General features: G+C 47.0%; 1 long non-coding RNA gene across 1 annotated transcript; it reads right to left on the reverse strand.

Moving 5' to 3' along the window:
• Positions 1-1,235: 1,235 nt before the first annotated feature.
• On the reverse strand, positions 1,236-3,968 carry LOC126956431 (uncharacterized). Its single transcript, XR_007726335.1, has 2 exons — positions 3,755-3,968; positions 1,236-3,066 (listed from the first exon to the last, which is right to left on the reverse strand). It is a non-coding gene; the product is annotated as an uncharacterized LOC126956431 (long non-coding RNA).
• Between the last annotated feature and the right edge of the window lie 5,713 nt (positions 3,969-9,681).

The raw sequence follows: 9,681 nt of genomic DNA on the forward strand, positions 1-9,681 counted from the left end.
GGCCAAGACACCAGTGCTAACAATCTAGGTGGGGACAAGTCACAGTGGGCTCCCTCCCTGACTGCACTGGAGTGAAGGAGAAGCTGTGGGCCAGACAGTGTCCACTGCAGGAAGATACAGCCTGGCCCACAGGGAACTTTGGCAGACAGTCCCCGGCATCTGTGGTCCTGAGGGCTTTTGTGGAATAGCTGACTTTGCACATGAGTTGGTGGGTCCTCCACTGCTTCAATGTTCAGCCACTAAATGAAGCTTCAGATGGAGGCCCCCAGGCACAAAGGCATCCATCGCTTCCCTGCACATGGCTCCCCCTTTGCCAGACGCTGTATTGTTCACGCTGGTGTGCTCGTTGGTTACCCTAGGTGGGTGGGAGACTTTTCCACATGAACTTGCTCCCAGGAAGAGTGGCACAAGGAATGCAAGCCTTAGTCCTAGTCCTGCCAAGCACACACCCATTTCTTGTCAAGGAGGCATAGCACTTCCCTGCATCTGTCCTGAAGCTCGGAAGCCCCATCCTATGTGTTCAGATAGTCTGTCTAGTACTTGGGAGGACAGGGCTGGCACAAAATGCCCTGAGGCAGAATGCAGGGCCCTCTAAGCACCAGGGAGACCCGGGGCCATGAGGATTTCAGAGCCCGAATGCAGCGTCAGAGACATTAAGTGCCCAGATTGCTGGGTTCTCATGCCTCATGTGAGTTAGGGGGCTCTGGAAGTCTAGACTAGTCCTGACAATAATGTTAGATAACTCAGCAGCAAATAACAAGCAGTTAAATTGCATAGTCGTAGCTGCCAGGAGAGAGGCGGTCAGTGAAGGCTGAGGATTTGGGGAAAGCAGCTTCTTCCCAGACCTGTGTCTACTCCAGGGTGCTGACCCTGCAAGGCTGGATTCTCACCCGCTCCTGCTGTGGCTCTCGCCAGCCTCGCTCTTCCTGCTTTTCTCTTGTTCTGCCTTTCTGTGCTTCATCCCTTGGTCAGGGATTTGTGGAAACACCTTTCTAGAACCACAGAACAATGGTTCTTTGTTCTTTTTAGGAAAAAGGTTCTAGAAATGGTTCTGTGTTCTTTCTCGAACACAGAACGTTCTAGAACAATGGTGCTCTCAGGGCTGGAGTTCTGAGCCCTACACAGGGCCATTTGGCTCAGCACCTGTGAATTTGCACTGGGAAAACCAGCTACACATCTATGGATACGACCCTGTACATTGCAGTCCAAAAAAGATGATAAAAGGTTTCCCCCCCCCAATAAAATCTTATTAGGGAATCTAAGTAAATCTAACTAGAGAATAAAAGAGAATAACATCTAATCAGGGGATAAAAGAGAATAACCCATTTGGAGATTTTTTAAAACTAGTGATAAAAGCTTCAGCCAAATTAAATTTAAAGGAGTTTACGTCAGTAACAAACAATTCATGAATCAGGCAGCCTTTTGAGCTAGGGTGGGCTCAGAGGCTCCAGTGCAGCTGCATGATGGAAGATTTATGGACAGAAAAAGGAAGCGAGGTATAGAAATGGCTGGGTTGGTGATGGCTTGGTGTTGGATTTATTAGAACACGGTTCAAAGAGTTGGCTACATTTGATTGGCAAAATTCAGTGATTGGCGCAGGTATGGGGTGCAGTCTGTTTACACAGTTATAGTTTATGATGTACCAAAAAACCTTTAGGTGAAATTGAAAATATGTAAGAAGGCAGCTTTAAGCTAAACTTGATTTGACAGTAGTGAGAAGAAAATTATTAGAAGTAAAAATTGCCAGCCTTGACAACGAGAATGAAACTCCATCCAAAAAAAAAAAAAAAAAAAAATGCCCAACAATTTTTTTTTTTAAGATGTTAAACTGACTTGGATAAAACCCTTTTCAACCCTGGCTGCTCGGCCCCGCCTCCCCCTGCCATCTGAATAAGGTCTTGAATAAATTCCCTGTCTGCTTTTCGCCTTAATTACAGAAGCTGGGAAGTGGCCTTTTCATTTGGTACGTTTTTTGGACCGCAAAGTCTTTCTCAGCTCATCAGTGCCCCCTGGTGGTACGCAGGACGAGGGGACATGAACGAGTTCCATTGTTCACAGGCGGGTGACTGAAGGACACCCGGGCGGGTGACTCAGAAGCCCTGCACCTCCTCGCCTGTGACTCAGGTACACCTTCAATATTTTCTTGATGACAATATTTATTGATAGATTGTACTAAGTTAACAGCATCAAGCTCAAAAGAGGCACAGTTAAAAACCAAAGCCATTTCCCCACCCTCCTAGGGTCCATTTATTGAGACCCTAACATGTGTTAGAGACTTTACTGGATTTACTTTTCTGATTTTTATTACATTATATTTTCAATTGTGTGGAGTGGGCTACAAATTTTATTTGTGTGTATTCAAAGCACACTGTGAATAAAAGGTGCTTCCAGGAATCCCCGGCAGGAGAGGGAGCACAGAGTGGGAGAGCCAGGGCAAAGCAGGAGGAGGGCAGCCCTGGCAGGAACAGGTCAGCATGCAGTTTGGATCAACAGGGAAACAGCACATCCCTTCGTCTGCACAGGCTTCTAAACTTCGTGATTGTTTTCAGCATCACATGAGATCCTGAGTAAAAGGCAGCTCTTACTGAGCCTGGGATATCGTGAATAGTGCACACATGGTTGTTATTATTCACTTGGCAATGCCCTGGTCTGCCTGTTCCCTAACACTCCCGCAGTGGCAAGGAAAGGAAAGCATAGGAAGCCTCTTTGCAACCAGCTGGGGGCTGTGCTGAGGCCTCCACCATCCTAGGGCCAGGCTCCCAGTGTTCCAGCTTTTTGATGTCCTGGCTATTTCAATTAGACCCCACTCATGCAGGGAGTCCCATAAGTACCCAGGTACATTAATTTTCCCTCAAAGTGCATCTGCAATGCATGGTTGGCTGACACGCAGACAGCCCCATCGCCAGCCAGGAGCCGTGGCAGAAGCAGCCCCGGAGTCAGACCCCTGAGGTTAGGCTGTGAGTTGCTTGGACACTCACTACTGCTTCACCTTGAGGTTCTTCCCTGGACCAACTGGTGTGTGTCTTGCCTGAACTCGGGTCCATTAGACGTTGACTTCACATTGTCCTAAGAAGTTAAATGAAAAAAGTCTCTGGCTAACGGGGGCAGGAGGCAGGGTGTGGGAACCGGCCTTGCCAGGAAAGGTGCAGCAGGCACACACAATTGACTTAAGAGGACAGCTGAGATTTATACGGAGGATTGCACCTACACCTCCAGCCAGCCTTACGGTTCCCCACTGCTGCCAATACTAAGGGTCCTGGGAGAGCGGGCGCTGGCGGCTGAGCTCTGCCCACATCCACCCTCTCACAAAGCCGCGGAGTGGACTCGGCCTGGGAACCCTCATAATTCAATTGCGGGAGGAGGAGCCGGGAGTGACCCCTCCACCGTGGGCTGTGGGCGTGGTGGGAGGACCATTTCACCCCAGGACAAGGGTGAGCACTTAGGAAGCTGGAATAGACACTTCGAAGCCCGAGATGGTCACTGCCCACGGCAGCCTCAGTCCCTTTCTCCCAGAACACCATTTAGCTGTTGAGCTAAATCATCCACTTGGCCCCTTAGAGCCTCGACCTCGTCACAATGAAGTAGATGAGGCCACAGAAGCCTTTGTTATCTCCACAAGCAGCTGGAGCCTGGCTTTGGCTGAGCCCTGGCAATGCCTGCCACACCCCAGACCAAGGTGATAGGTGGGTGGCTGCTGCGATCGGAATGTTTACACCCGCCCCGCCCACCCAAATTCATCTGTTGAAATCCTCACCGGCAAGGTGATGGGGCTATTAGGCAGGGCCTCTGGAAGGTGACAAGGTCATGAGGGCGGAACTCTCGCACGCGGAAAGTCGTGAGGGCCGAACCCTCCTCGCACACGGAAGGTCGTGAGGGCGGAACCCTCCTCGCGCACGGGAGGTCATGGGGGCGGAGCCCTCGCACACGTAAAGTCTTGAGGGCGGAACCCTGAGGCCGGAACCTCCTCGCGCACGGGAGGTCCTGAGGCCGGAACCCTCCGCGCGCACGGGAGGTCGTAAGGGTGGAACCCTCCGCGCGCACGGGAGGTCCTGAGGCCGGAACCCTCCTCGCGCACCGGAGGTCGTGAAAGCGGAACCGTCCTCGCGCACGGGAGGTCCTGAGGCCGGAACCCTCCTCGCGCACCGGAGGTCGTGAGGGCGGAACCGTTGTACGTGGAATTCTTGCTCATATTAAAGAGACCAAAGAACGCCCTTGCTGCTTCTACTAGGTGAGGGCACAGAGAGAAGACAGCCACCATCTATGAACCAGGAAGCCCCCACCAGGCGCTGAATCTGCTCCTGCCTTGATGTTAGACTTGCAGGCTCCAGAACTGTGAGCAATGAATTTTGTTGTTTATAAACCACTCTTTTTGGTATTTCGTTATGGCAACCCTAATGAACTAAGACAGTAATTTATTTCCCCAAACCTTTCCAGCTAACGTGGGCACTCGAGCGGATTTTCAGAACGTAGAATTTGCTGGTTTACTCCCTATTCCCCAGATACCTACTGACAGCAGGCCCAGCATGGAAGCCAGTGCTACCATTTAAGTACGAATAAGCTGACCTCAAGTTTACAGGCTGGGAGTAAAGTGAACCTTAATCAAGTAATCATTCTAGCAGGGTTATAATTACAAGGCACATATTCTCTTTTTTGTGTGTGGAGGATTTGAAATTTGGAAGGTGCTGAGGTGAGAGGGAACACGGCGCCTTTGAGGAAGGTTCAGTGTGGACAAATGCGGGAAGTAGGGGACCCATAGGGTAGGTGACGGCGAGACAGCCAGAGGGAGCCCAAGAATAGGGTCTGTAGATGGTAAAGGGTCAGTGGTTATCCCGGGAGGAGTGGAAACAAATAACAAGCTCCCTCTGCACACACGTTCAGGCCTTGGGGAGGCACAAGAAGGCCATGGAGTGGGTGCTGGGTTGTGTGGCACTGACCACTGCCCATGTAGACAAGGAGACTGCAGGCCAGCTACAACAAGCACCAGGCCCAGCACCCACCTTCAGCAGCCGCCCTCCCTTCTAAGTGCTTGTGTTCAGCCCTACCTGGAGGGGGAGTCTGGAAACGTAGGTCCCGCTTGGCTTCATTGAGATGGACCAAAACCACCCGCACGGGTGCCTCTCAGCTCGCTTCCATACCCACCTCTTTGAACTTTACTTTGGGACATATTTTTTTTAACTTTTATTTTAGTCCATGGATACATGTGCAGGTTTGTGGTACAGATAAACTCATGTCACAGGGGGTTTATTGTAAAGATTATTTTGTCACTCAGGTATTAAGACAAATACCAGTGGTTATTTTTTTTTATTCTCTGCCTTCTCCCATCCTCCACCCTCAAGGAAGCCCCAGTTTCTGTTGTTCCCTTCTTTGTGTCCATGTGTTCTCATCATTTAGCTCCCACTTATAAGTGAGAGCATGCAATATTTGGTTTCTGTTCCTGGGTTAGTTTGCTATGGGTAATGTCCTCCAGCTCCATCCATGTTCCTGCAAAGGACATAATCTCATTCTTTTTATTTTTTTATGGCTGTGTAGTATTCTATGGTATATATGTACCACATTTCCTTTATTTTCTCTGTCACTGATGGGCATTTAAGCTGATTCCCTGTCTCTACTGTTGTGAAGAGTGCTGCTATGAACATTCATGTCTATTTGTCATTATGGTAGAATGATTTTTATTTCTCTGGATATATGCTTCGTAATTGGATTTCTGGGTTGAAAAGTATTTCTGCTTTTAGCTCTTTAAGAAATGGCCATACTGCTTTTCACAATGGTTGAACTAACTTACACGTCCATCAACAATATATAAGTGTTCCCCTTTTCTCCACAACCTCACCAGCATCTGTTGTTTTTTGACTTTTTAATAATACCCATTTTGACTTGTGTGAGATGGTATCTCATTGTGGTTTGATTTGCATTTCTCTAATAATCAGTCACGTTAAGCTTTTTTTTTCTTATGCTTTTTGGCTGCATGTCTGTATTCATTTGTAAAGTGTCTGTTCATGTTCTTTGCCCGCTTTTTAATGGGACGGTTTGTTTTATTCTTGTAAATTTGTTTAAGTTCCTTATAGATGCTGGATATTAGACCTTTTCAGATGTATCGTTTCCCAAAATTTTCTCCCGTTCTGTAGATTGTTTACTCTATTAATAGTTTCTTTTGCTATACAGAAGGTCTTTAGCTTTAATAGATCTCATCTGTCAATTTTTGCTTTTGATGACACTCTCATGTATGGTCGAAGTGAGTAGAAATTATCACAGCCCTCAGGAGAATTCTTTGTTATTAACTTCCAGTAATTAAAAGGCACACATGCTTTTGCTAGCAATGTCCTGTCAAGAAATTTTCTTCATAGATGCTCACTCACGTAACCTAATATCTACGATTTATACTGGTAATGGTTTGAATGTGTGTCCCTGCTCAAATCTCACGTCGAATTGGAGGACGGTCCTGGTGGGAGGTGACTGGGTCATGGGATGGATTTCCCCCTTGCAGTTATTGTGACAGTGAGAGAGTTCCCATGAGATCTGGTGGTTTAAAAGTGTGTGGCACTTCTCCCTCACTCTCTTCTGCTGCCATGTGAAGAAGGTGCTTGCTTTCTATTTGACTTCTGCCATGATTTTAAGTTTTTGAGGTCTCCTAGTCATGTTTCCTGTTAGGCCCACAGAACCGTGAATCAATTAAACCTATTTTCTTCATAAATTACCCAGTCTCAGGTAGTTCTTTATAGCAGTGTGAGAATGAACTAACACAGAAAATCGTTGCCAGAAGAGTGGGGGACTTTGGAGCTGAGTAATGGGGAGAGGTTGGAACAGCTTGCAGGGCTCAGAAGAAGACAGGAAAATGTGAGAAGGTTTGGAATTTCTTAGAGACGTGTTGAATAGTTTTGACCAAAATTCTGATAGTAATATGCACAATGAAGTCCAGGCTGTGTTGGTCTCAGATGGAGATGATGAACTTACTGGGAACTAGAGTAAAGGTCACTCTTACTATGCTTTAGCAAAGAGGTTGATGGTATTTCGCCCCTGCCCTAGAGATCTGTGGAACTTTAAACTTGAGAAAGATGATTTAGGGTACCTGGCAGAAGAAATTTCTAGAATTTCTAGGCAGCAAAGCACTCAAGATGTGACCTGGCTGTTTCTAAAAGAGTATGATTGTATGCATGAACAAAGAGATACTCCGAAGCTAGAACTTACCATTAAACAGGGAGCAGAACATAAAAGTTTGGAAAATTTGCAGCCTGACCATGTAGTAGAAAATAAAAACCCATTTTCCAGGGAGAAATTCAAGCCTGCTGCAGAAATGTCCATAAGTAAAGAGAAACAGAATGTTAATTGCCTAGACAACGGGGAAAATGTCTTCAAGGCATGTCAGAAACTGCTGTGACAGTCCCTCCCATCACAGGCTTAGAGGCTTAGGAGGGAGGAATGGTTTTGTGAGCCACACCCAGGATCCAGCTGCTCTGTGTGGCCACATGTCATGGTGCCTTGTGTCCCAGCGGCTCCAGCTTCAGCCGTGGTTAAACAGGGCCAAGGTACAGCCTGGGCTGTTGCTTCAGTGGGTATAAACTCCAAGCCTTGACAGCTTCCACATAGTGTTGGACCTGCAGGTGTGCAAAAGGTAAGAACTGAGGTTTTGGAGCCTCTGCCTAGATTTCAGAGGATGTATGGAAATGCCTGGATGTTCAGGGCAAAGTCTGCTGCAGGGGCAGGGCCCTCGTGGAGAACCTGTGCTAGGGGAGTGTGATAGGGAAATGTGGGGTTGGAGTCTCCACACAGAGTCCCCCCTGGGGCACTGCCTAGTGGAGCTGTGAGAAGAGGTCTACCGTCCTCCAGGCCCCAGAATGACAGATCCATCAACACTTTGCACTGTGTGCCTAGAAAAGTCCCAGGCACTCAACACCAGCCTATGACAGCAGCCCTGGGGGCCATACCCTGCAGAGCCACAGGGGTGGAGCTGCCTAAGGCCTTGGGAGCCCACCTTTTGCAACAGCATATCCTGGATGTGAGACGTGGAGTCAAAGGAGATTATTTTGGAGCTTTAAGATTTAAAGACTGCTCTGCTGGTTTTCTAACTTGCATGGGGCCTTGTAGCCCTTTGTTTTGACCAATTTCACCCATTTGAGGTGGGAGCATTTATCCAATGCCTGTACTCTCATTGTATCTTGGAAGTAACTAACTTGTTTTGATTTTATAGGCTCATAGGTGGAAGGGACTTACTTTGTCTCAAACGGGACTTTGGACCTTGGACTTTTGAGTTCATGCTGAAGTGAGTTAAGAATGGGGGACTGTTAAGAGAAGATCATTGTAATTTGCAATGTGAGAAGGACATGAAATTTGGGAGGGGCCAGGGGAGGAATGATATGGTTTGGATTTGTGTGCCTGCTCAAATCTCATGTTGAATTGGAGGAAGGACCTGGTAGGAGGTGATTGGATCATGGGGGTGGATCTTTCCCTTTCTGTTCTCATGATAGTGAGTGAGTTCTCACGAGATCTGATGGTTGAAAAGTGTGTGGCACTTCCCCCTAGCTCTCTCCCTCTCCTGACACCATGTGAAGAAGGTTCTTGCATCCCCTTCACCTTCCTCCATAGTGTAAGTTTCTTGAGGCCTCCCAGCCATGCTTCCTGTTAAGCCTTCAGAACTGAGTCAATTAAACCTCTTTTCTTCATGAATTACCCAGTCTCAGGTAGTTCTTTATAGCAGCGTGAGAACGGACTAATACATATACACACATTTATGATTATAAATACTATTTTAATACATAATACCTGTAGTGCATATATATAGCACGTATGTGTGTGTGTGTATATATATACGTATATACACACATATATACACATAGGCACATACGTAATGTATTGCAGCAGTATTTAATCATGAATAACAGGAACTGTGCAACCCTAAATGTGTGGTTTTAAGTGATTTGATTTTTGTAGGCAGCCATAGGGAACTTATAAACTCCAAATATCCACTGATATATTCATATCAAAATTAGGAAGCAACCTCATGACTATCACAATCTTCACATCTGCAATTTCATCTGCTGTGAGAAGAGTTTCTGGGCAGAAGTGACGTATAAAATACCCCAGCTGTAAATAAGGCAATGGGTGTTTCTACTGCTAGAAACTGAAATGGCTGCAACAGATACATGGCAATTGTTCTCAACGAGACATAAATTTAAGCTCTGGCTTTTCTGATCACCCAGCTGTGTGTGTAACTGTGTGTGTGTGTTTGCGCGCGTATGTGCATGTGTATGCATGCATGCATGCTTGTGAATGTGTACCTGCACATGAACTAGTAGAATTATCATGGGCCTGCAGAAAAGGCACAGTTTCAGTGATCAGCCACATCTGTGTTTCAATTCAAGATCAGCCCCTTCCAACCAACCCACCTGTGTCTTTGAGTGTCCACTTGTCCTGTGTGGTTAGTGGTGATGAGGACCCAACCCAGCAGGACTGTAGAGCATCCCTGCAGGCAGCAGCTGCAGAGCTTCTGGCTCACCCCTGGCACCATCGCATGGATTTGTTGCACTGGGCTTCAAATCCTCTCAATCATAATGTGACACTAATTTTGCATTTCTAACTTTGCATTGGTATTATTTTCCCAGGGCTGGCATTGCCAGGTATCACAAATTTGGTGGTTTAGAACAACAGAAATGTATTATCTCACAGTTCTAAAGGCCAGAAGTCCAA

Source organism: Macaca thibetana, chromosome 6 (genome assembly GCF_024542745.1).
Source record: "Macaca thibetana thibetana isolate TM-01 chromosome 6, ASM2454274v1, whole genome shotgun sequence".
NCBI lineage: Eukaryota > Metazoa > Chordata > Mammalia > Primates > Cercopithecidae > Macaca > Macaca thibetana.